Source organism: Microcebus murinus, chromosome 1 (genome assembly GCF_040939455.1).
Source record: "Microcebus murinus isolate Inina chromosome 1, M.murinus_Inina_mat1.0, whole genome shotgun sequence".
NCBI lineage: Eukaryota > Metazoa > Chordata > Mammalia > Primates > Cheirogaleidae > Microcebus > Microcebus murinus.
Window position 1 is genome coordinate 70,594,750 of NC_134104.1, and position 21,944 is coordinate 70,616,693.

At 45.4% G+C, this 21,944-nt stretch overlaps 1 non-coding gene across 1 annotated transcript; it reads right to left on the reverse strand.

Annotated features, from left to right (window-relative positions):
* Positions 1 to 21,585: 21,585 nt before the first annotated feature.
* LOC142874918 (U6 spliceosomal RNA) lies at positions 21,586 to 21,692 on the reverse strand. Its single transcript, XR_012922498.1, has one exon. It is a non-coding gene; the product is annotated as a U6 spliceosomal RNA (small nuclear RNA).
* Between the last annotated feature and the right edge of the window lie 252 nt (positions 21,693 to 21,944).

Sequence of the window (21,944 nt, forward strand, 5' to 3'; positions counted from 1 at the left end):
GTGTCTGGCTGAGTCCCTGACCATGAGCTGTGCGCTGGGCAGACGCTTTCTCAGAACAGTGATGGATTCTCCTGCTGCTTGTGCATGACATGGGCCCTCCTGCAGCCGGGATCATGAGCTCAGTGGGTTATTCCTGGGCTGAGGGTGGGATGGGATGGAGAAGTTCCCAGCAGTGTGAAAAGCCATTTTCCTCTGTGTAGCAGACACAGGTGAAACTGGGCGTTATCAACTTTTTTCCCCCCCGCCAATCCCTTGACCTCACCCAGCCAAATTCCTACCAATAGGCAACAAACAGAAGTGTGAAGTCGAGGGCCGCCCACTCACCTACTCAGTGTGGGATTTTGTGGTAGATATAAATCTTGGTGCACAATTTTATTTGTGCAAGAAACACCACTTTATTTTGTTTAAAATTATGTTAAATCCTGCTCCATGCCCCCATCCTTCCAAGTGGGAAGATTAAATTCTAGTCATTACTGGGTCCCCTCTTCTGCTGCCCTCAATAGGTATGGGGGAAGCTGGGAACCCCTGAGCTCTCCTAGGCTCCATCTTCCTAATGCACCATGGAGCCCTCTCTCTCTGGCCCTGCCACCTCCTCCAAAGCACTGAGACTATGCACAAGACACCAGAGTCTCCTCTCTGAGGCTGGGAGAAATTTCTTATCACTCTTCTTTCCCGGGGCTACTTTAAAAGGTACGTCCAGGACACCTGGCATCATCCTTTCACTTTGTCTCCTACAAAACATAGCAAGAGACTTGATTTTTAGGCAGTATTTTGCTCACTGCCCTACAGAAACCCCCAAGGCAGGACTGTCTATCTGCTTGGAGGACTTGTGAAAAATCAGGAAAAATGCACACTAATCAATACTTTAGAAAGATTATTCTGCCATAGAAGTGGGACTCTGCAGTCAGGGAAAACCTGCATTTGTCTGAGTCCTGGCTTTACCTGGGCAAGCCGCCACCTCTTTAAGCTTCATTTTTCTCACCTGCAAATCAGGGAGCATCCTAGTAGGACTCTTTATTAGAATTGTCATGAAAACTAAATAAGGACTGCATGCAAATACTAGCGCAGTGTCTGGCACATGACAATTGCTCAATAAATGTTAGCTATGATTTTGCTGTTATATCATGTTAGCTATGGTTAGAAAGTACACTGTTAATTATTATCCCCTAGCTTAGTGATTACATATAAAGGTTTTGTGGAGGGTGGTCTTCCCAGGGCACTGAGCGCTTCCCACCTCCCACCGACTGGAGCCAGGCTTGGCGAGGCTGGCAGCGTTTTTCACATTTCTTGAAGGGCAGCTACAAGTCCAGTCACGACGTCTTTCCATTAACATTCTTTTCGAACCCATAAAAAGTGATCTATCCTCCTTGGAGATTCCTACTCACTGTGTAGCATCATCTAAATTATACCTCTCTTGCTCAGACTGTTTTTTTTCCTTTCCTCTGCAGCTCTGCTTCTCCTCCAAAATACTACAGGTAAATAACATTCATATTGATTTTGTAAAACTTTCCCTCTGGGGAACCCATTCGCATCCTCTAAAAGTCTGAAAGTCCAGCTTCTGATTATATTTTTCCTAAGGCTAAGTCCAATTTTTGTTTGTTATGGAAACATTAAATCTTTTAAAAAAATAAACATCCTTAAGTCTTTGGGACAAACATGAATGTGATGAATGTGGGCTGTGTGCATGGAAACACTAAATCTTCAAAAAAAAAAAACAACACCGTTAAGTCTTTGAGACAAACACGAGTGTGGGCTGCGTGCACACTGATGAGAGGAGAGGCGAGGCCGGGAGGATGGCAAGGCTTTCATTGAAGAGGCCCAGGGGAAGGGAAGAAGCAAGGTTGGGAAAGAAGAGAAGGAGTATTTCTGGACCTGGGGTAGAGAGAGACAGGGATACATGGGGTAAGGATCTGTGAAAATAAAATGAGGGCAGACTGCCTGTGTAAGTTTCCGAGGTTCCAATCTACAGAATGACTCAAGGTCGCAAAGAAATGACACTTGTACCCAGTTTGTCAACCCCACTATGTGGCTGATCCCAGAATCAAATTGCCTGGGTGTGGCTTTAGGTTTTGAAATACAGTCAAATTGTCCATTGAATCCATTTTCCTTACATGCACTTTTTTTGTTATCTCTTTCTGACATTAAGTCACTCTGTAGACTTCTACACAGATCATCTCTGCATGTATTTTCTACACCTTCAAGAAACAAGAAATACTATTGATGTGTGGGTTTTGCTGATAATGTTTTTGAGGACTAGCTTTTATTTAGTGCCCGAGATGTGTTAAGCATTTAGTAGTGGAAGCTTTATCAAGGTTTCTGAATCAAGCGTAAGAATAATCCTGTGTGGGAGACATTATTTTTCTCTTCTATAGATGTGGAAAGTGAGGCTCAGAGTAGTTAAATAACTTGTCTAGAGTCATGCGGTCTATAAGTACAGAAGCGGAGACTCAGACTGGGTTTGGTTCAGGCTGATTTTCGAGAGGATAATCTCTCCAACGCTCTACCACCGCCTTCTCCAGCTTCCACGGTGTGGACGGTCATGGACCCCATTCGTCATGCTGCCCTCACTTTCCCAGCTGCATCCGCTCAAGACATTGGCCCTCCCCTCACCTGTGAACTTCCTTGAGCTCTTGCTCTACCTCTCAATGGTCTGGAGAAGGGCCAGCACATCCCAGGTGTACTTTGAATATTTCTTGACCCGACAGCCTCCCAATGATATTGTTAACCTCTTGATAACAAACACAATGTCGTACTTTTAACAATTAACCTAATCTCTCTAATATGTTTGTGATTCTGTTTGGATTTTCCAGTTTTAAGAATTACATCTTAAACTCCCACCATGAAAGGTGAGTTTAAATCTTTCATCCTGTGCCCTGGCGTTCCCTCATATACGAGATCTGTCTGGAAATTGCCCAGCCATTGTTAATATAACCAGAACGATTTGCCCGACATCCATGTAACCTGGCAGCCAGGGAGAGTGGACTGTGTAATGCACATGCGTGAACAATGATGACACTTCAACTGTACTAGTCAGTGGGGCGCTAGATGCCATTGAATGAGGACGTGTACTGAGTGGCCATTGCATTCAGAATGACTGAGCGAGTAGAACAATGAATCTACATCAAATTTTGTGTTAAGCTTGAACATTCCTCCACCTAAACTATTCGGATGATTCAGAAAGCTTTGGGGGATGATGCAATGAGTACGACACAAATAAAAGTGTGGCACAAATGCCTCAAAAATGGTTGAGAATCTGTTGAAAGTGATCCTCATTCTGGAAGGCCTGTAATAAGCAGAACACCTGAGAATGTTGAACGTGTACAGGTTAAGAGATACTGGAAGAACTGTGTGAAGTCCCAACGTGCCTCCTTTGAAGGGGACTGAGGCATCATTGTCCTATGTACAATGTTTCTTGTATCTTCTTCAATAAATGTCTTTATTTTCATATTACATGGCTGGATGCTTTCCGGACAGACCTTGTACATACTCCTCTTTCATTCCACATATTCCCAATATTATTATACACTAATGTCATTTATTCAACATTCTCTGTTTATGTTATTAAAGTATAAATTATATACATAACTGAGCTGTGCAGTACACTGACTACTTTTCCTTTCCTGGACTTAGTAACTGTCTTATTTTTTCATTTGTTTTGTTTCCTGTGTATTAAGCAATAATTAAAGTTCAAACTCTGCTGAAGTTCTAAATCCACTCCCAAGTTATTTAGATGATCAAGTCTCCTGTCAAATCCGTCTTTCTGCAGAGGGCTGTCCAGGGGCTCTGCCCCGCAGTAGCGGTGGGCAGGTCTCCCTCTCTACCTGGTGGGGACACTGTCTTCCTCTGGGACCCCCACAGCGGCCCGGGCATTGCCTCGCTGTCCTTGCGGGTTGGCTCTCCTCTGTCCTACAGCTCATGTCTTCCTCTTTCTTGATTTGCTTTCTCATTTCCAGTAACTTCACGAGAAAGGGAACATATAGCATGTTTTTTTAATCTCAGTATCCCCAGCTCTTAGCATCCTAAGTGTTCAATAACTGTTCGCTAAATTCATGAAAGAACAGAAGAAAGGATGGGAAGGAAACATCAGCATAAATAATGTTATCACAAATCTAAGGGATAAAAAGGCAACAACTTAATAAGTCCTGATAATGTGATGTTTAATAACTGACCTAAGTTTTTAATTTATGATTTATATCAGTAATAAGGAAAGTTCACAAGAACACCTAGATTTAGAGAACTCTTCTCTCATCTTTTCAGGTGGCAGCCGAGCTGTGAATGAGTTCATATGCCTTTCAGTGTCTTGGTTTCTTTGTCCCTAAAAAAATAGGGACGATAATACCTACTACGGAAAACTGTTGTATTGAGTAAGAACTAATAGTTGCTGAGTATTTTCACATGTCATCCTATGAAAATGGTATTCAAATTAAATTAAGTCATTTGTATGCAAAATACCTAGCACAGTGCTTAGCTTTTTGTAGCACTTGGCAAGTGTGCATGTTTCTCCTCTTAAGAATGCACTCTGAATTGCCAAATGCAAGAAGATCAATACTGTTGAAAATGGTTATAAAAAGCTTAGATTTGGATTCATATGCGGTAGTGGTGAGAGAGCGGTGAGATGCCCCATTGTAATCTTGGCTCTCACCAGGACTTGCTGGGTGTCCTCAGACGAGTCTCTGTCCCTTTCTGACCTTCCTTGCTTTCTTCAGTAAAATGCAGGGCTGGGTGGCTGGTGACTAGGGTCCCCACCCCCACCCCAACGCTGTCCTGCCATAATCTTGCTCTGTGAAGTGCCCTTCCAGATCCCAACCAACTCCACCCAGCTGCTGTGAGCTCAGTTTGCCTGCCAGGTAGATGCTATCTCTGCCCTGGCACCAGCCTCCTTAGGGCCTGGGGCCGGTTGACATCCTGTGGAGTTGACTGGGAAGAAGCCCACATTACATTCTTGTGCAGTGTAATGCAAAACAGATCCGGCCTTGGCTCCAGCCAATACCGGGAAGTGGACTTCATTGTAAAAGCCACCTTGTCAGCGTCAGGCCTGGGTGATTAATGACTCTTTAATCCCACAGCAGAATACCTGACAAAATACGGTTGGGCCAAAAAGGCAGAACAAACCTAATTAGCCTGGTCGACCCACTCACAAGGTGTGGGTTGCTAAGGATCCCAACAGCTTGGAAAGGAAGCCTCTCCCTGCCTGTCCCTTTTAGGTCTGTGAAAGAATCAAGTGGCCACAAAGGGATAGGGACTCCATTAAAAGGAGGGGGCTGGCCAATGAATAAACATGCAGGTTACCGTGTTGGTATTTCACTGAATGCCTGTTCTGAAGTGGGGTGTTTGGGGCCTCGGAGGCCAGCGCCCCTGGTATTGTGCTGGGGGAGGGACTGGCCATTTGAAGTCAAGGTGAGGACATACTGGGGGCAGATGGAACCTGCTTTGTTTGTGAAAGAGTTTTTCTGCTATTTATGCTAATGAGTGGGAAGCACTTCTCAAGCATTTCAGATGATTCTGTAATGAGGCCCGGCAGAATGTGCCAACATTGTTGGCCCAGGACAATCTCAAACTCCCACTCGCCACATTAGCAGCCCCTTTCTTTACATGAAGGCCCTTGGAGGGTGAAAGAGGACAATGAAGGAAGAGTGAAAACATCACAAAGAGGGGCTTTTGTTTCGCCTTCCTTTGAACCCTCTCAAAAGCTGGGTTTCAAGGGGTGTGTTGGGCCTGCCTTTCAACGTTACTGAACCCAGAATCCCCTGTTGTTTAGCAACATAGAAAGCTGACCTTAATTGACTCCACTTCTGAGCAGGCTTTGTAAATCACTCTGCCCCGGAGTGGAATTTCCTGATGGCGTCTGTGTGTGATATATAACTTTTATACACAGCATACCAACATGCCAATGCGATATACACGCCTTCATGTGTGCACAGTGATTTACAGCTCACAACTCACTTGTTCTTTAGTTTAATTCTCACAAGGACCCCAACTGTGGATTAGGAATTGTTATTTCCATTTTACAGATAAGAGAATTGAGGCTCAGAGTTGAGTGACCTGCTCAGAGTCATATATCAAGAAAGAATCAGAGCTGTGGCTAGAAGTTACAACTCCTTGACTCTGTCCACTATATTGCAGTAGTTCCAGGGATTGTAGATCATGCATATGTGCGTTACAGAGCAACGTCTCCAGTCATGAGTTTTTTTAAAGCATTATTTTGGGGAGAAAGAAGAGAATCACTAAGTTATGATGACATTTTGGCTTCCCCCTTTAATTTCTGGGCATGCTCACATTTTCTTGACACTCCTCTCACTGTAGTCTGGCTGTGCCCAGCGTTTTTGTACTCACCTCCTTTCCTTTCTGACTCCCAAGTAATCCAGCCGCAGGCACATGGCTGTCAGGCGGGGCAGCGCTAGAAGCTCCACTTTCCCTGTGGGATGATGCTTCACTGAGCCTCATCACTTCTGGGGGCGTTGGGAGGAAGCGAGTCCACTCTGAACTCATCTACAAGCTCAGCCACAGTTTGACTGAAAGACACGTCCACAGTCTTATTAAAGCCTCTAGACTAGTAATAAAGCTGACTTTGGCACGTGCCTATGCACAGGACCTCATGTTCAGAAGGGCCTGGTGCTTGGTTTAATGCTCTGCTGTCGCTGTCTTGACATTCTTGAAAATTTTACCTTTGAACTTCTGTTTTGTAAGTCAAGTCCAGTGAAATAGTGGAGCAAGGAAGACATATGCAGCTGCAGTTCCTTGCTACCCCATTCCCACAGAGCATTCTCCATGCGTCAGGAGTACAGGATTCCAGTGGGCCATGACGCCCAGGAGCGCCGTGAGACTCGGGGAGGTGAGCATGCTATGCCTGCCCCCCATGGCCCTGAGAGGTCATGCTCTCCGTTCAAACCAGAATGAAAGAATACAAAGAAGTCAGTGGTGTTCTAAGAAACATGATTAACCAAAGAAACCCATCATATCCTTACTTACTCACCTTACTTCCCTTTATTAGCAAACCATATGCACTGAAAATGACAAGGCAGAGAGGGTTGGATACTGTGTGTATGTTACCAAGAGAAATAAAAACAGCTGGGTTAGTTTTGTGCATCACTTTCACTGTTCTGGTAAGAACAAAAAACATGCACATATAGGTTATGAAATAAAATTCTATAATTTTGGTGATTCTGCATAGGATTAAAAGCTCTTACATTTGTATTTAAAACTGGCATTATACAAGTTAAAGAATGGTAAAACTCACACTAATAATTTAAAATTTTCATTTCCCTTTAGTTAGAATGACATTAAAGCAAACCCACAAATTATATAGTTAGGCCTGTTTCTGGCAGAAGACCTATAGAAATGTGTTTTAAAAAAATTCTGTGATCACAGATCTTACAATTAACCAATTAGCTACTCTGTTAATGGTGCTGTGACTTCCTTGAGTTTTATTTGGATGCCGTGTGGGGCTGTGAGATGGTGCTGCATTGCTCTGTGGGCAAAGAGTGGTGTGACAGAGGCCGCCATGGACCTACTAGCTATGTCATCATGGACAAGCCATTCATCCGCAGGCCTCTATCCTCTTAATCTGCAAAAGAGAGATAGCACCTGTTTTGTCCATTTGTCAGGGGCTCCTGTAAAAGAATGCATGTGAAGGTGTTTTGAAAAATGCAAAATGTTGTGTGTGTATAAAGTACTTTATAATTTTATTACTATTAAAAAACTACAAAGCAGGCTGGACACCGTGGCTCACGCATATAATCCTAGCACTCTGGGAGGCCGAGGAGGGTGGATTGCTCAACGTCAGGAGTTCGAAACTAGCCTGAGTAAGACTCCGTCTCTACTATAAATAGAAAGAAATTAATTGGCCAAGTAATATATATAGAAAAAATTAGCTGGGCATGGTGGCGCATGCCTGTAGTCCCAGCTACTCGGGAGGCTGAGGCAGAAGGATTGCTTGAGCCCAGGAGTTTGAGGTTGCTGTGAGCTAGGCTGATGCCACGGCACTCACTCTAGCCTGGGCAAGAAAGCAAGACTCTGTCTCAAAAAAAAACAAAAAAAAACCAAAAAACTGCAAAGCAGAAATCATGAACATTGATGTGTTTATTCTCTCTGATTTATAAATTAATTTTGAAAGTATTCCTGCCAAATTTGCATAAATCCAAATTCATTTTTTTTTCCTTTTAAACAAATCCATTAAAAACTGTTTGCAAGGTAGTATAGAACTTCAGTATATTTACAACTTCCTCCCTTTGCAATATTACAATATACATCAGTGTTTTTAAAAGCTAAAATAGTTTGGCCAAATAAGGAAGTTTTACTCTATAGAGAAAAAAAGGAAAAAAACATAATATAAAGTTGTTTACATAGTTTTTCTGTGATTACACAGTTGTCAAACTTATGCATAGAAAACTGACAAGGAAATAAACCAAAAGCCTAACAATTAGAAAAATAAACAAGTTGATACAGAAGGAGTCACAATCACATAGTGTCTCATTCATAACACGGTTTACTGTTTTATCATAAAGTTTAGATTACTTCTGGATTAAAATATGTTCCTCCAAATGTGACAGCTGCTCACAGGCAAAGTCTGATTAACCTGCTGAGACTATAGAGAATGTGGTAATCCTGTCCCTCCAATGCTAGCATCATAAATAAGTCTCTATCATAGAATAAGAACCCATAACAAATGACAGACTGATAGGGTAGGATAATGATTGCAGTGGAAGGTAAAACATCTTTTTCCTGTAACATTTTTTTTTTTTTTTGAGATAGGTCTCACTCTGTCACCCAGGCTACAGTGCCATGGTGTTAGCCTAGCTCACAGCAATCTCAAACTTCTGGGCTCAAGCGATCCTACTGCCTCAGCCTCCCAAGTAGCTGGGACTACAGGCATGCAGCATCACACCTGGCTACTTTTTACTATTTTTTTTTTTTTTTTAGTAGAGACGGGGTCTCACTGTTGCTCAGGCTGGTCTCAAACTCCTGACCTCAAGCAATCCTCCCACCTTGGCCTCCCAGAATGCTAGGATTATAGACATGAGCCACAGTGCCTGGCCTCCCTGTGACTTTGAAAAAGTAATTTCTCTTAGCTTGGGCCTCAGTTTCCCCATCTGTACATGGGGTGGAATGGACCATGAACTCGAAAGGGCCTCCCATCACCAACATTCTGTGTTTTGATGGCTGACGTGACCTTCAAAGACTCAGTGCCAATGTCACCTTCAAGGCTGCCTGAAGCGAGGCGATCAGTACACATCAGGACACTCGACATAGAGAGGTTCTGTGTCCCAAGGTGATGCAGCAGATCCAGGCTCTTGAATACCGGTTCCAAGTCCAAATCCAACCTGTCCCTCAGTCGATGTCCTCTTTCCTAAATGGGACTCATTCTCCCAGGGCGTGAGGCTCTTTCCCCGTTGCTCAGAGGGTGGGCTTCACCTTTTCTCTGTGGTTGCCTGCCCATCGCCCCAGCATACCAGCACCGCCCAGAGCCAGCACAGAAGGTGACTCCTATGTGTTTGTTGAAGACTGACTTACGGTTTCAAAATTTATTACTCATTTTATTTCTTTTTCCAGACTTGCAAGCACTTTAAAGACAGAGGCCTCATCAAATTCATCTGTTGCATCCCATGGCCCCTCACGTACCCACAGGGTCCAGCACATAGCAGGAGCTCAGTAGATGGGAATTCAAATAGTTTGAGTAAGCTGCAATGGTGTCTACACCCATTTTGCTGAGATAGATGTTCTTGCTCAAGAAGGGTCCTAAGGGATCCTACATCGGTGTCAGTATCTGCCTCCTGCTCGCCAATGGGAGGAATGGGGAGGCAATTTGTGCTTTCTGGGGAAGGTGAGGACAATAGCTAGAAACTGTCAAGTTCCAGAAACTCTTACCAGTCTTGATGGAAGAGCACATCTTTCATGACCTCAGGCTTTCCCTGCTTTGCAGTCTTATTTAAAATGGCATTTGAAATATACTCTAATCCTATGACCCAGAAATGAAAAATATTATGAGACTGTTCATAGCAGCTGTATTCATGATAGCCTCAAACTGGAAACAACCTAAATATTCATCAGCAGGAGAATGGGTAAACAAATTGTGTTGTATTCTTACTAGGGAGTCCTGCTCAACAATAAAAAGGAGGAGGCTGGGCGCAGTGGCTCCCAGCACGTGGCCCATTTTTCATCCAGGTACTTTGCTGGCACTCGGTAATCCTAGCACTCTGGGAGGCTGAGGCAGGTGGATCGTTTGAGCTCAGGAGTTCGAGACCAGCCTGAGCATGAGCGAGACTCTGTCTCTACTAAAAAATTGAAAGAAATTAGCTGGACAACTAAAAGTATATGTATATATAAAATTAGCTGGGCCTGGTGGCACATGCCTATAGTCCCAGCAACTCGGGAGGCTGAGGCAGGACGATCGCTTGAGCACACGGGAAATTTGGGGGATGATGGGAATGTTCTATATCTTGACTGAGGTGGTGGATACACAGTTACGTTTGCCAAAACTCATTAAATGGTTTTGTACATTTTATTGTTTGTTAAATGAACACTCAATTTTAAAAGCCCACAGCATTTGGAGCTGAAGTTTATCAGCCTCTGGACGGCTAGCTGTCTTCTGGATCAGATACCAGGAGGGGAGGCTGTGAAGTGTGCAGCTGTGGCCACACTGCAGATTCCCTCCTATCCGCAGGGGTGGCCCCAGCACGTGGCCCATTTTTCATCCAGGCACTTTGCTGGCACTTGGTGAACGCCGGTCTCTCCGGGGACCCACAGCAAACTCTCATCTTTCTTCCCCTTGGCGCTTCTTCAGCTCTCAAGTTCTTTCTGCATTTTCTCTTCTCCAGGCGAATCCCTGGGTTTTCCGCCCATGTTTCACTAGAATGGTGCCCAAACCATTCTTTCTCGTAGTTTCTCTCCCCCGGATGCCTTGCAGCTGCCCAGGGCCGAAGTAAAAGATTCTTCGAACACTTTTGCTGACAAACTTGACTTCTCTCTTCAAAGTGATTTTAGCAGGAGGAGGCAGGCTATGGGCTTTTGTCTGAATAACCCATCAGGTTAAATTTTATTTTTTTAAGTGGAGAAGAGAAATGAAAATGTGGTGGGAATACCACAAAGGCCCCTGGGAATGATTGACGCACATTTAGGCAGACAACGTCTTTGTGTGATGCCAGGGGGCTGATACATTAATAGATATAATTTGTAGACTCCCAAGGAGAGGTTAAAGAGGAGAGCACAGGTTCCTTTGAGTCGACTTGGTGCTCCCGTGTCATCCGTCCCCAGACTTAATCAAGTTATCATATCAACCCAGTGTTTCCTGGACCCCAGCTCTCTGTCTGAATGAGGAAAAAATTTGCAGACAAATTTCTAGCAGCAGGAAGTTGGTGCTCTCCTGCAAGGCTGGATAAAAACTACGTGTAACCTCTCAAGGCCTCCCTGCCGCTCCTGCTGGGAGTTCAGTTCAAGTGGTTCCCTTATTTGATTATGCCTCTCAGGCCTTCTCTGGTGTAGGTATCCAATTCACTGCCGTGCCCACCGGCTCCCTACGAAGCAGAAAACATTAGAGTCACTCTTTTGTGAAATTGTGGGGAGGCTGAGTGGGCCAAGCGTATGTGCCTGTGTGCGTGTGCGAAGAGACACACAGATGTGTATAAGGAGAGGAACGCTGTTTGTTAGCCAATGTGGCATTGATTTATAATCGCTTCTTTTAGTCACAAAATGACTGAGTGGCATCTCCAAGTTCTCATGATAAAAAAAGAGATAGAGGAAGAAAAGATTCCTGTCTAAGTGCTATATATAATATTATTTTCTTAAGAGTTTGCAAAAGCCTTATAACAAGTATAATTTACAATTAATGGACCTAGTTCTCCCATTGTAGATTTCTTTCTTCAAGTTATAGCGCTACATATTTTATAATGAGAGTAGGAATTATAATTGTCTTTGTAACTGTTTTCATTAGAGTATTATTGAGCTGATGTTGATGAGTCGGTAGATTTGTGCATATTCATTATGAATGAACAAAAAGTGCGGTGTGATATCCGCTGTGAGCATGTGCACATTCTAGATTGCCTTTTTTCATGTATCAGTTTTCTTAAAAATATGAAAAGGCATTTATTTTCTTGCACAGCCACCAAAAAAAGAAAGAAAGAAAATAAAAAGAAAAAAGTAAAAAAAAAAAAAAAAGGAAATGGAAAAAAGAACTTTGCAAGGGAATGCTTTGTATTCATTTTCAGGAAATGTCAGTGCAATCGAGGAAAATAATGGTAACGTCTTTTGGTCTTCAGGCGCCGAAGACGCATCACAGCTAAGATTCCGGACCAGCAGAGGCGCGTTCCCGCCGCCGCCGGGGCGCGGTTGGAGTTGCCGGAGCGCGTGGAGGGCGGTGGGGCCGGTGAGAACTGAGTTATCATTCATCTGTGCAGTCCCGGGAGGGGAAGGAAATGCACCCTCTCAGACTCAAGATGCCTATTGATTTATCCTAACGGGCAAGACACTTGGGCGCGGTGTCTCTGGGCTCGGTAGCGTTTTTGTGGCGAGGAGGACCCCCCAAGTTCCCACAGGGGCCGGGAGCCTGCGCAGCCGCGAGGGCGGCGAGCGGGCGGCTTTTATTTTGCGCCATAAAGGCCTTCACAGCGTCTGCTGGAATTTCAACGCTTGGAGAGACCCCTCTGCACAAAGGGGCGCTCCGGCAGTAATCGGGAAATAAATTTGATTTTCCGAATCCTTTGGCAGCTGGTGACAAAGGGCCAGGTACGGCGCGGCGGCGGGGGCGACCCTCGCAGAAGGCGGGCGCGCGGCGGGGACAAAGGCGGCCGCGCCCGCGCCACAGAGGCCGGGCCGAGGGGCTCCGGGCGGCCGCGGTGGGCGGCGCGGAACACGGGCGTGCCCGCCCCGCGTCCTGAGCCCGGCCGCAGAGCCCCGGCCTCCAAACACTCAGCCCCCCAGCCCCGACCACACCCCAATCCCCCAGCCCTCAGCGCCTGAGCCCCAGGCCCTGGGGAGCCGCTTCGCGGGCTTTCCCGGCTCAGACACTGGCCCCAGCGCTGTCACCGCCACTGACCTAGCTGCTCCGAGGCTGAGGCCAGGAAGCCGAGCACGAGGGACGCTCGCCCTGTCTTAAACCTGGGACTCCAAGGGCCTTCTCCTGGGACTTCGAGCAGCGTGAGACTTGAGACTTTTAAAGCTTGAATCAACTCATCAAAAAATGTCAATTAGCCCCTTTCTTTTTTTCTTTTTTTTTTTTTTTTTGAGACAGAGTCTCACTTTGTTGTCCAGGCTAGAGTGAGTGCCGTGGCGTCAGCCTAGCTCACAGCAACCTCAATCTCCTGGGCTCAAGCAATCCTTCTGCCTCAGCCTCCCGAGTAGCTGGGACTACAGGCATGCGCCACCATGCCCGGCTAATTTTTTTATATATATATATCAGTTGGCCAATTAATTTCTTTCTATTTATAGTAGAGACGGTCTCGCTCTTGCTCAGGCTGGTTTTGAACTCCTGACCTTGAGCAATCCGCCCGCCTCGGCCTCCCAAGAGCTAGGATTACAGGCGTGAGCCACAGCGCCCAGCCTAGCCCCTTTCTTAATTCAGCCTTTTGCTGGGGTTTTGGAGGGGTCACCAGAGATTCACCTCTCTGTGAAGTTTCCCCAAATCCCCGCAGGCTCAATGAACAGAAGATGTCCTCATGCCTGTATTTATCTGGTAACATTTTGTCATTTCATGAATTTTGCCTGCCTGTCCCTACGTTCCTTTCAGGGTAGTCGTGGGTCTTATTCTTCCTTTAATGACAAAGCAGAAGTGTTGGCGAGAAGTCTTGGGAAATGTTGCTGCTAGGCCTCTACGGGCTGGAAGGAGGGCCTCATTCATTCATTCATTCATTCATTCAAAAACACTAAGCACTGCCCTCCTCCCTCCCCAGCCCTGCTCTATCCTGGAATGTTTTCACCTCCTCTGGCTCCTGTTATTACCTCTTGCTCTTCAGTCTGCTGCTGCAGCACCCATCAAACTCTCCTGGAACGGGGAGTGAAGGGCTCTCCACCAGCCCGGCCAGCAGAAGGTGGACTCATCCTCACACTTCCTAGCCCTCACGTATGGAGATGCCTGCAGAGCCACGTTTCCTTGCCCTACTCTGGGACCTTCTGACAGCCACCACCTCAGACACTAGCCTCACTTGGGCTCCATTCCTTTCATGTCCAAAGTGGAACAGTCCACCATGCAGATTTTATCTAAAGGGGATATCAGGATTCCAGAAAAGCAGACTTAGAAAGGAACAAAATGTGTAAACATGCAGCTTATGGATACTCTTACACTTCCTCTGAGCAACTCTGTTGGTAAACAGGAGCCCAATATCTGTAGCTGATATTAAACTGCTGGTGACAGGTGGCCAAATGTTTTAGTGCAGAAATGAGGCTCCCCTGCTGGACTAATTTTTCCTGGAGCTTCATTCATTTTGGCAGATTCTTCTACTTGACTCTTTCTTTCAGAACCATCCAGGTGTTGGCCAGGGCCAGGGTCTCATCTGAAGCTAGACTGGGGAAGAATCTGCTTCCAAGCTCAGATGGTTGTTGACAGGGCTCAGGTCCACGAGGGTTGTTGACCTGAGGGCCTCAGCTCCTTGTGGGCTATTAGCCAGAGGCCACCATCAGTTCCCTGCCACGTGGGCCTCTCTATATGGCAGCTAACTCTATCTAAGCCAGCAAGGGAGACAGTCCACAGAAAAAGTCTGCTAGTAAGATGGGTGTCACAGTTTAATGGAAGATGAGCATGGGAGTGACATCCACTACTTTTGTCATGCTCTGTTGGTGAGAAACAAGCCTCAGGTCCTGCCCACACTGAAGGGAAGGGATGCCACAGGGGTATGGACACCAGAACGCATGGACTGTGGGAGCCTCCTGAGAGTCTGCCCACCAATCCTCAGACCAAATGGTAGAAAGGACCCCCTTCCTACCAATTAAATCAGAAAAATTTAAGAACCTCAGGGTTTGCTTTGTCCCCATCCCTACTTGGCCACACCCCCTTAACAGGTGAGAAAACTGAGGTCTAGAAATGAGAAGTGATTTATTCAAGCTCACAATAACACAGCCTGTTTCTCTTTCTTTTCAACCAATTTAAAGCCGTCACAGAGACTGTAACCAACCACAGGAATGGCTGGCCAGTGGGACAGCTGGAAGCAGGACTCAAAGACCACTTCTGTCCCATCTCTCCATGGTAGCCTGCAGCTCTGGGGCTCCAGCCCCACCTAGGGCCTGAGGCCAAAAGGAAGACACTCAAACAAACAATAGTTCTGATCCCAACAGGCCATGTTGCTTCTTGCTGGAAAAATCTACTCAGATTATGAATTCTGGACATGCAAAGTCTACTTAAATGGTTGATTTCCAAGCGACTGTCTCACTGATAGATAAAGCATTGTGTAATATGATTTTGGCTTTGTGTCTGTAATTTCAGTAAGATTACAATTCCCCGCTCAAGAGGTGGAAGTTAAGTCTAATTTAATATGAAGTGTATGTGTGTGTTTCTTTTTTTCTGGGTCCAAGTCTTTGTCTCACTAAATCCATTACACCTCCTCTCTGCCTGTCTGCGCTGGAGAAAAACAATTGGCATTTTCTGGTCTTGGGTCACTGGATTTGGCCTAACAGTCTCCCAAAGATATAAACAAAATTTCCTCTACTTGTGCTCTCCTGAAGGAGACCTCTGGCTGCATTCAACTTCCATTGTCCTCAGAGAATAACTAAAGGAACAAACGAAACAGGATACAATGAGTTCTGTGTGTGTTCATCTTGAGTTTTGATGAACTTGTCTCTTTGCTGGCGTTGAAGAGCTGAAATGACTGCATTTGTTGGGACAATTTAGAGGATATGAAGAGGTTGCTCCTTGGACGGGCTAACTGAGCAGTTGTGTGGGATGCCTTTGAGTTTTATCTCCTGGGCCCCAGTAGACTTTCTGAAGGCACTTGTTTTCTGAAAGAAATCAGCAATATACTTCAGAAAAATAACCATCAAATCATTTGGGAAGAAATAAGAACATTTATTTTAGCAATAAAATAATCTCTTCTGGGATACATAACTAACGTGGTAGAAATGTTTCTATTAATATTATAAATAAAGTGTACATCAGTATCAGGAGAGTGTGGATGGATTTTCAGTGCCTTTAGATCTGCCGTCCTCAGCATTTGCTGAATGTGGACTGTCAGGACTCTGCCCCTTTGCGCGCACACACTGCTGTCTGTTCTTGGAGTAGCTTTCACCTCCTCTTTTGGGCAGACTTCTTCCTTCTCCCGTGCTAGGGTCTAGCTAGAACATTCTCTCCACCATGAAGCCTACTGCAGTTCCTGGGCAGGGGTGTCACTCTCCACTCTGGACTCTCACGGGCCCTCTTTATAGCCCTAGCTGGACACTGCTGATTCGCCCTGGGAGACGGTGATGAGCGTGAGAGCAGGGACTTCATCTCAGTCATCTCCACAGGCCTTGCAGGACTCATACAGCTCATAATGGCACAGGTTTGATGGGTGGATATATTGGTAAATCGTTTAGAAGAAAATCTCTTTGATTGGTTGATTTGATATCTTCTTAACAAATTATTTACTAGTATTCCTGTGTCTATGAAGTCAGATATCCAACTGACTTGGATTGAAATGCTACAGAGCTGCTTTATGTAAATATGTGCTTTAAAGAAGATAAAGACTTCCGGGTAGAAATGTAATACTCTTGGAAATCAAAAGGAGATTATGCCTCTAATATCCCATATTTCTAATCATTTCTTACATTTATTGAACCCTCACAATGTGTCCAGACAGTATGCTAAGGGCTTTATGTAGACTATCACAAAGTCCCTTGGGGGTAGGTCCTGTTATGCTCATTTCACAGATGCAAAAACTGAGGCATGAGAGGAATTAATGTACTATAGGTCACCTGGCTAGTGACAGAGACAAGTATAAGAGCCTGAGTCGTGTCACTCCGGAGCCCAGGTCATAACCTCTAAAGGAACACAGAAACTTTGTCTAGGGCATGCTTTGGCTGGAATACAATTCAATACCAATTGAGCGTCTGTGGCATACTGGTTTCTGCCGTGGTGCTGTGAATACACAAATGCAAGAGATTGAGTCTCTGCCCTTGAAGTTTTCTAAGGAGGGGTGGGGGTGGGGCCTCAGACAAGCACACAATTTATTAGAATGTAGGAGGAAACAAAAGTGTCATAAGGAGGCATGACACACCCTAGGGGTTCTAGGAGGGAGCATGTACCATCTGATGGGTTGGATTGGGAAAGTCTTCCTGGAGGAGATGGCATGTGAGGTGAGCCTTGAAGGATGGAGAGAATGTCATCAGGTGCATGGGGAGGGAGCCAGGTAGAAGCTATGGAGGAGGGAACCTGTGGGACCAGGTGGGAGCAGCAGGAAAGGAGGTGGGAGGGTGGGGGGCCAACAATGGGAGGCAGGGCTGCCTGCTGGGAGGTGGTGGCCAGTCTGGTGAGCAAAGCCAGGGGCTCTGTGAAATCATCTAGGAGAACCTACTGGGTAGACGGATGAAGCACTACAGTACTACAGTGGGCCTGAGGCTCCAACTCCTAGTCCAGCAGCTCCGTGAGACCGTTTTAACTTGTCCCTCCTGTCCAGGTTTCTGTCCTCACTGTTGCTTCATAACCATGCTCTACCCCTCCAGCTCCAACATCCTCTGCCCTCCCCCCATGACCTTTTAATTTTGATCTGGGAGTTCTGTGGGAATTTCTTCTTACCCTTCCTACTTCGGAGGTGTCTCGGTCACCTCTGCTGATTGCCTCCCACCTGGGTGTGTTTGCTCCCTGTCCCAGGCCTGAGATCATCCTCTGAGCTCTCCTTAGTTGCTCCTCTACACCCCCAGTAACACTCAGCCACAGAGCCCCAAGTTTTAAACAGCGCACACTGGTTCCTTTGGCCTCTTTTGGCCTAGGCAAACATTATTAAAATCCCATTGTCTGTAAAGTCAATAGAAACTCACTCATGAGAATCCACGTAATGGCTTTAAGATGAAGCACTGCCCACGAGTTCAACCTGAAAGGTGTTCAAGGGAAGGCACATAGGTCTGCCATTCTCATCACTGGTGACCCTCCGCCTAAACGCGTCCAGGTCCCCGTCTGATGGCTCTGTGACAGCCTCAGCCCCTTCTTTCTTCCCGAGTCACCAGTGGGGTTAAGTCCAAACCCCCTGGTGAGAAGCCCAGGCAACACATCAGGAGTTTGGCACGCCCACTTCTCTTTGCCCTGTGGCTTTTGCTCACTCGTGCCTTCCTGGCGGCTTAAGGAGATTGCACAGAAATCCCAAACATTCTCTGAAGGGGGTGCGTTGCTTATTCATCTTTGGATCCACTTAGCATGGTGCCCTGCACGCAGGCGTCATTCAATACGTGTTTATTGACTTGCTTCTTTCCTGTTCACTGGGCTTCATGGACTTGAAATCCATTCTCTACCACTCCTCTGGTGATCTTGTTCCACAAGAGCAGTCCAGGCATCCAGCTCCCTTCACCTGGCTGTGTAGGTTTTGGTTCCCAGCACTGTCATCGCCTGCTTAGCTCCTTTCTGAACCTCCTCCTGCTTATCATGCCCCTCTAAAGCTATCAAGCCGACAACTTGACTCCCAGAATGAAGACAGTGGATTCCAGAATGCTTTTTAAACTCCAAAGTGCTGTGCAAAGATGGAGAAAACAGCAAGAATAATAATGAGTTTTCTATAAATAACCATAATAGCCAAGAGTAGTGATAGGAATTCTGGAATAAGGAACAACTTTAAAATATTTAGACAGGGCAAATCAAAGTGAATTGATTATAGTAATCTTCTTAGGAGAATAATTCTTTCTTCTTTCTTTCTTCCTTTTTTTTCTTCGTTCTTTTCCCCCTCTTCCCTTTTCCTTCCCTTTCCTTCCCTTTCCTTCCCTTTCCTTCCCTTTCCTTCCCTTTCCTTCCCTTCCCTTCCCTTCCCTTCCCTTCCCTTCCCTTCCCTTCCCTTCCCTTCCCTTCCCTTCCCTTCCCTTCCCTTCCCTTCCCTTCCCTTCCCTTCCCTTCCCTTCCCTTCCCTTCCCTTCCCTTCCCTTCCCTTTCTTTCTATTTTTGAGACAGGGTCTCACTTTGTTGCCTGAGCATGAAGGCAGTGGCATGATCATAGCTCACTGCAGCCTCAAACTCTGAGGCTCAAGCAATCCTCCAGCCTCAGCCTCCCAAAGTGCTGGGATTACAGGCATGAGCCATCACGCTCAGCCATAATTATCTTTCTTAACAAATATCGATGTAGTATATCTTGTAGATTTTTAGTCGGAAAACAAAATGGATTTCTTTCGATAATATATATATAATTTCTATTCTGTCTATTTCCAGAAATGATTTGAGAAACATAAGTTATCAGCCAGGAAGAGAGAAAGAATTTATTATGCATTGGCTCCAGCTTTAAAACTATGTGATCTCTTCCCCCTTTGTCTTCCATTTATAAGATGAAGGAGTTAGAACAGATACTTTGTAAAACAGTGGTCCTCAACCTTTTTGGCACCAGGGACGGGTTTCATGGAACAAAATTTTTCCATGGGCGGTGGGGGGAGGCAGAGCTCAGGCGAGAGATAAGGAAGGGAGCAACTGTTAATACAGATGAAGCTTCCTTCCCTTGGTGCCCCCCTTCCTAAGTTTCAAGGAAGACAATTTTTCTATGTTTTTTTTTGAGACAGAGTCTCACTCTGTTGCCCAGGCTAGAGTGAGTACCATGGCATCAGCCTAGCTCACAGCAACCTCAAATTCCTGGGCTCAAGCAATCCTACTCCCTCATCCTCCCGAGTAGCTGGGACTACTAGCGCCACCATGCCCGGCTAATTTTTTCTATATATATTAGTTGGCCAATTAATTTCTTTCTATTTTTAGTGGAGACAGGGTCTCGCTCTTGCTCAGGCTGGTTTCGAACTCCTGACCTCGAGCAATCCGCCTGCCTCGGCCTCCCAGAGTGCTAGGATTACAGGCGTGAGCCACCGAGCCCGGCCCCTGACAATTTTTCTATGGATGGGGTCGGGAGTGGAGTAGTGGGGGGGAGGCGGAGCTCTGCAGCCCCAACCCTAACAGGCCGAGGACCAGTACTGGGGTTGGGGACCACAGCTATAAAGTCTTTCCTAGCACTGATTGTCTATGGTTTATTGAGAAAACCAAATCATTTTCTTTCTTGATTTCTTATAGGAATGAGTTTACTTTCCCGGTCTTTTTTTTCTTGGCCTATATCTCATGATTTGCTATTCTTTCTGTGTAGTTTTCCTTGACTAGACCATGAGCCCTTCCATGTCAGGACTGTGTCTTATTCAACCTTGTGCTATTTTAACATGTGCCTGGCACACAATAGATGCTCGATAAATGTTGTCAAATGAATAGAGTAGAGATGCTAAAGATAGGTGATTAATAGGTAGGACTAAAGAAGCTGAACACTTATGTACTTAGAAAATACCTTACTGGAAGAGGCCAGGTGCAGCGGCTTATACCTGTAATCTTACCACTTTGGGAGGCTGAGACAGGAGAATCGCTTGAGGTCAGGAGTTTCAGACCAGCCTGAGCAAGAGTGAGACCCTGCCTCTACAAAAAATTGGAAAATTAGCCAGGCGTGGTGGTGCATGCCTGTAGTCCCAGCTACTCTGTCTCAAACAAACAAACAAAAAAACAATCTTACTGGTAGAAAAAGATTTTAAACAACCTGAAAATTTTCTTCAGGTATTCTTCCCCTTGTCATCTGAGGTTGGTGAATAAAGTAACCCTAAAAGGTTTGCATATCTCTGCTGTACTTGGTAGTAGTTTTCTGACTTCTTTTAAATTTAGCTGGTATTTGGCCATCTCTGATCTTGGACAACACTTTAACATCATAAGCAGCTTCACGGGCTGATGGAGAGGCTGTCATGTACCCTTAGCCTCTTGTTTATGAGTGCCTGGGATGTTGTGGTTGGGTAGTTCATCATTCCATCTGAGCTGTGGTGATATCAAGACATCATTTCTTTCTTTTTTTGAGATAGAGTCTCACTCTGTTGCCCTGGCTAGAGTGCCATGGCATCAGCCTAGCTCACAGCAACCTCAAACTCCTCCTGCCTCAGTCTCCCGAGTAGCTGGGACTACAGGCATGTGCCACCATGACTGGCTAATTTTTTCTATATATTTTTAGTTGGCCAATTAATTCCTTTCTATTTTTAGTAGAGATGGGGTCTTGCTCTTGCTCAGGGTGGTCTCGAACTCCTGAGCTCAAGCAATCTACCCACATCGGCCTCCCAGAGTGCTAGGATTACAGGAGTGAGCCACCGCGCCCAGCCAAGATATCATTTCTTAAGTGGAAAATTTAGTCATTTATCCAGATGTTTTTTCTTCAAGAAGTAAAATCCTGACCTTCAGTTTTATAGATAGATAGATACATAGACAGACACACACACACACACATATACACACACACACATATATATCTCAAGGTTCTTATCGTGGGGTCTATTGACTTCCTGGGGTCTAAGAATATCCCAAAAGTGGATATGAAATGTTGAGACTTTGCCAAGACTGCTAAGACTAGAATGATTTTCTTCCCATCAGAATGACTGGCATAGTATTTGTTTGGTTCTTGCTTTTCTGTTTTTTTATTAAAAATCTTTTAATTTTAAAATTTAATCATGGAATTCTTCACAAATTTGCATGTCATCCTTGCGCAGGGGCCATGCTAATCTTCTCTGTAGCGTTCCAATTTTAGTATATGTGCTGCCGAAGCGAGCACGGGTCATTGCTTTTCTTAGGGCAGTTTCCACTGTCTATGGATTTACTTTCCTGTTTGAAAAATTAATTTTATAAATAGGGTCATTCAAACAGGGGACCTTGTTTAAGGATGCTACAGTTTTGGTAACGGCATGACATCTCATGCATCAGAGTCTGAAGGTCTCATTTTTCTCCAGGAGAGGGTCCTGGACAGCACAGATTCCAAGGTCTGTTGGCTGCAGGAGGCCTAGCCAAGGAGGTTCAATTCCCGAAC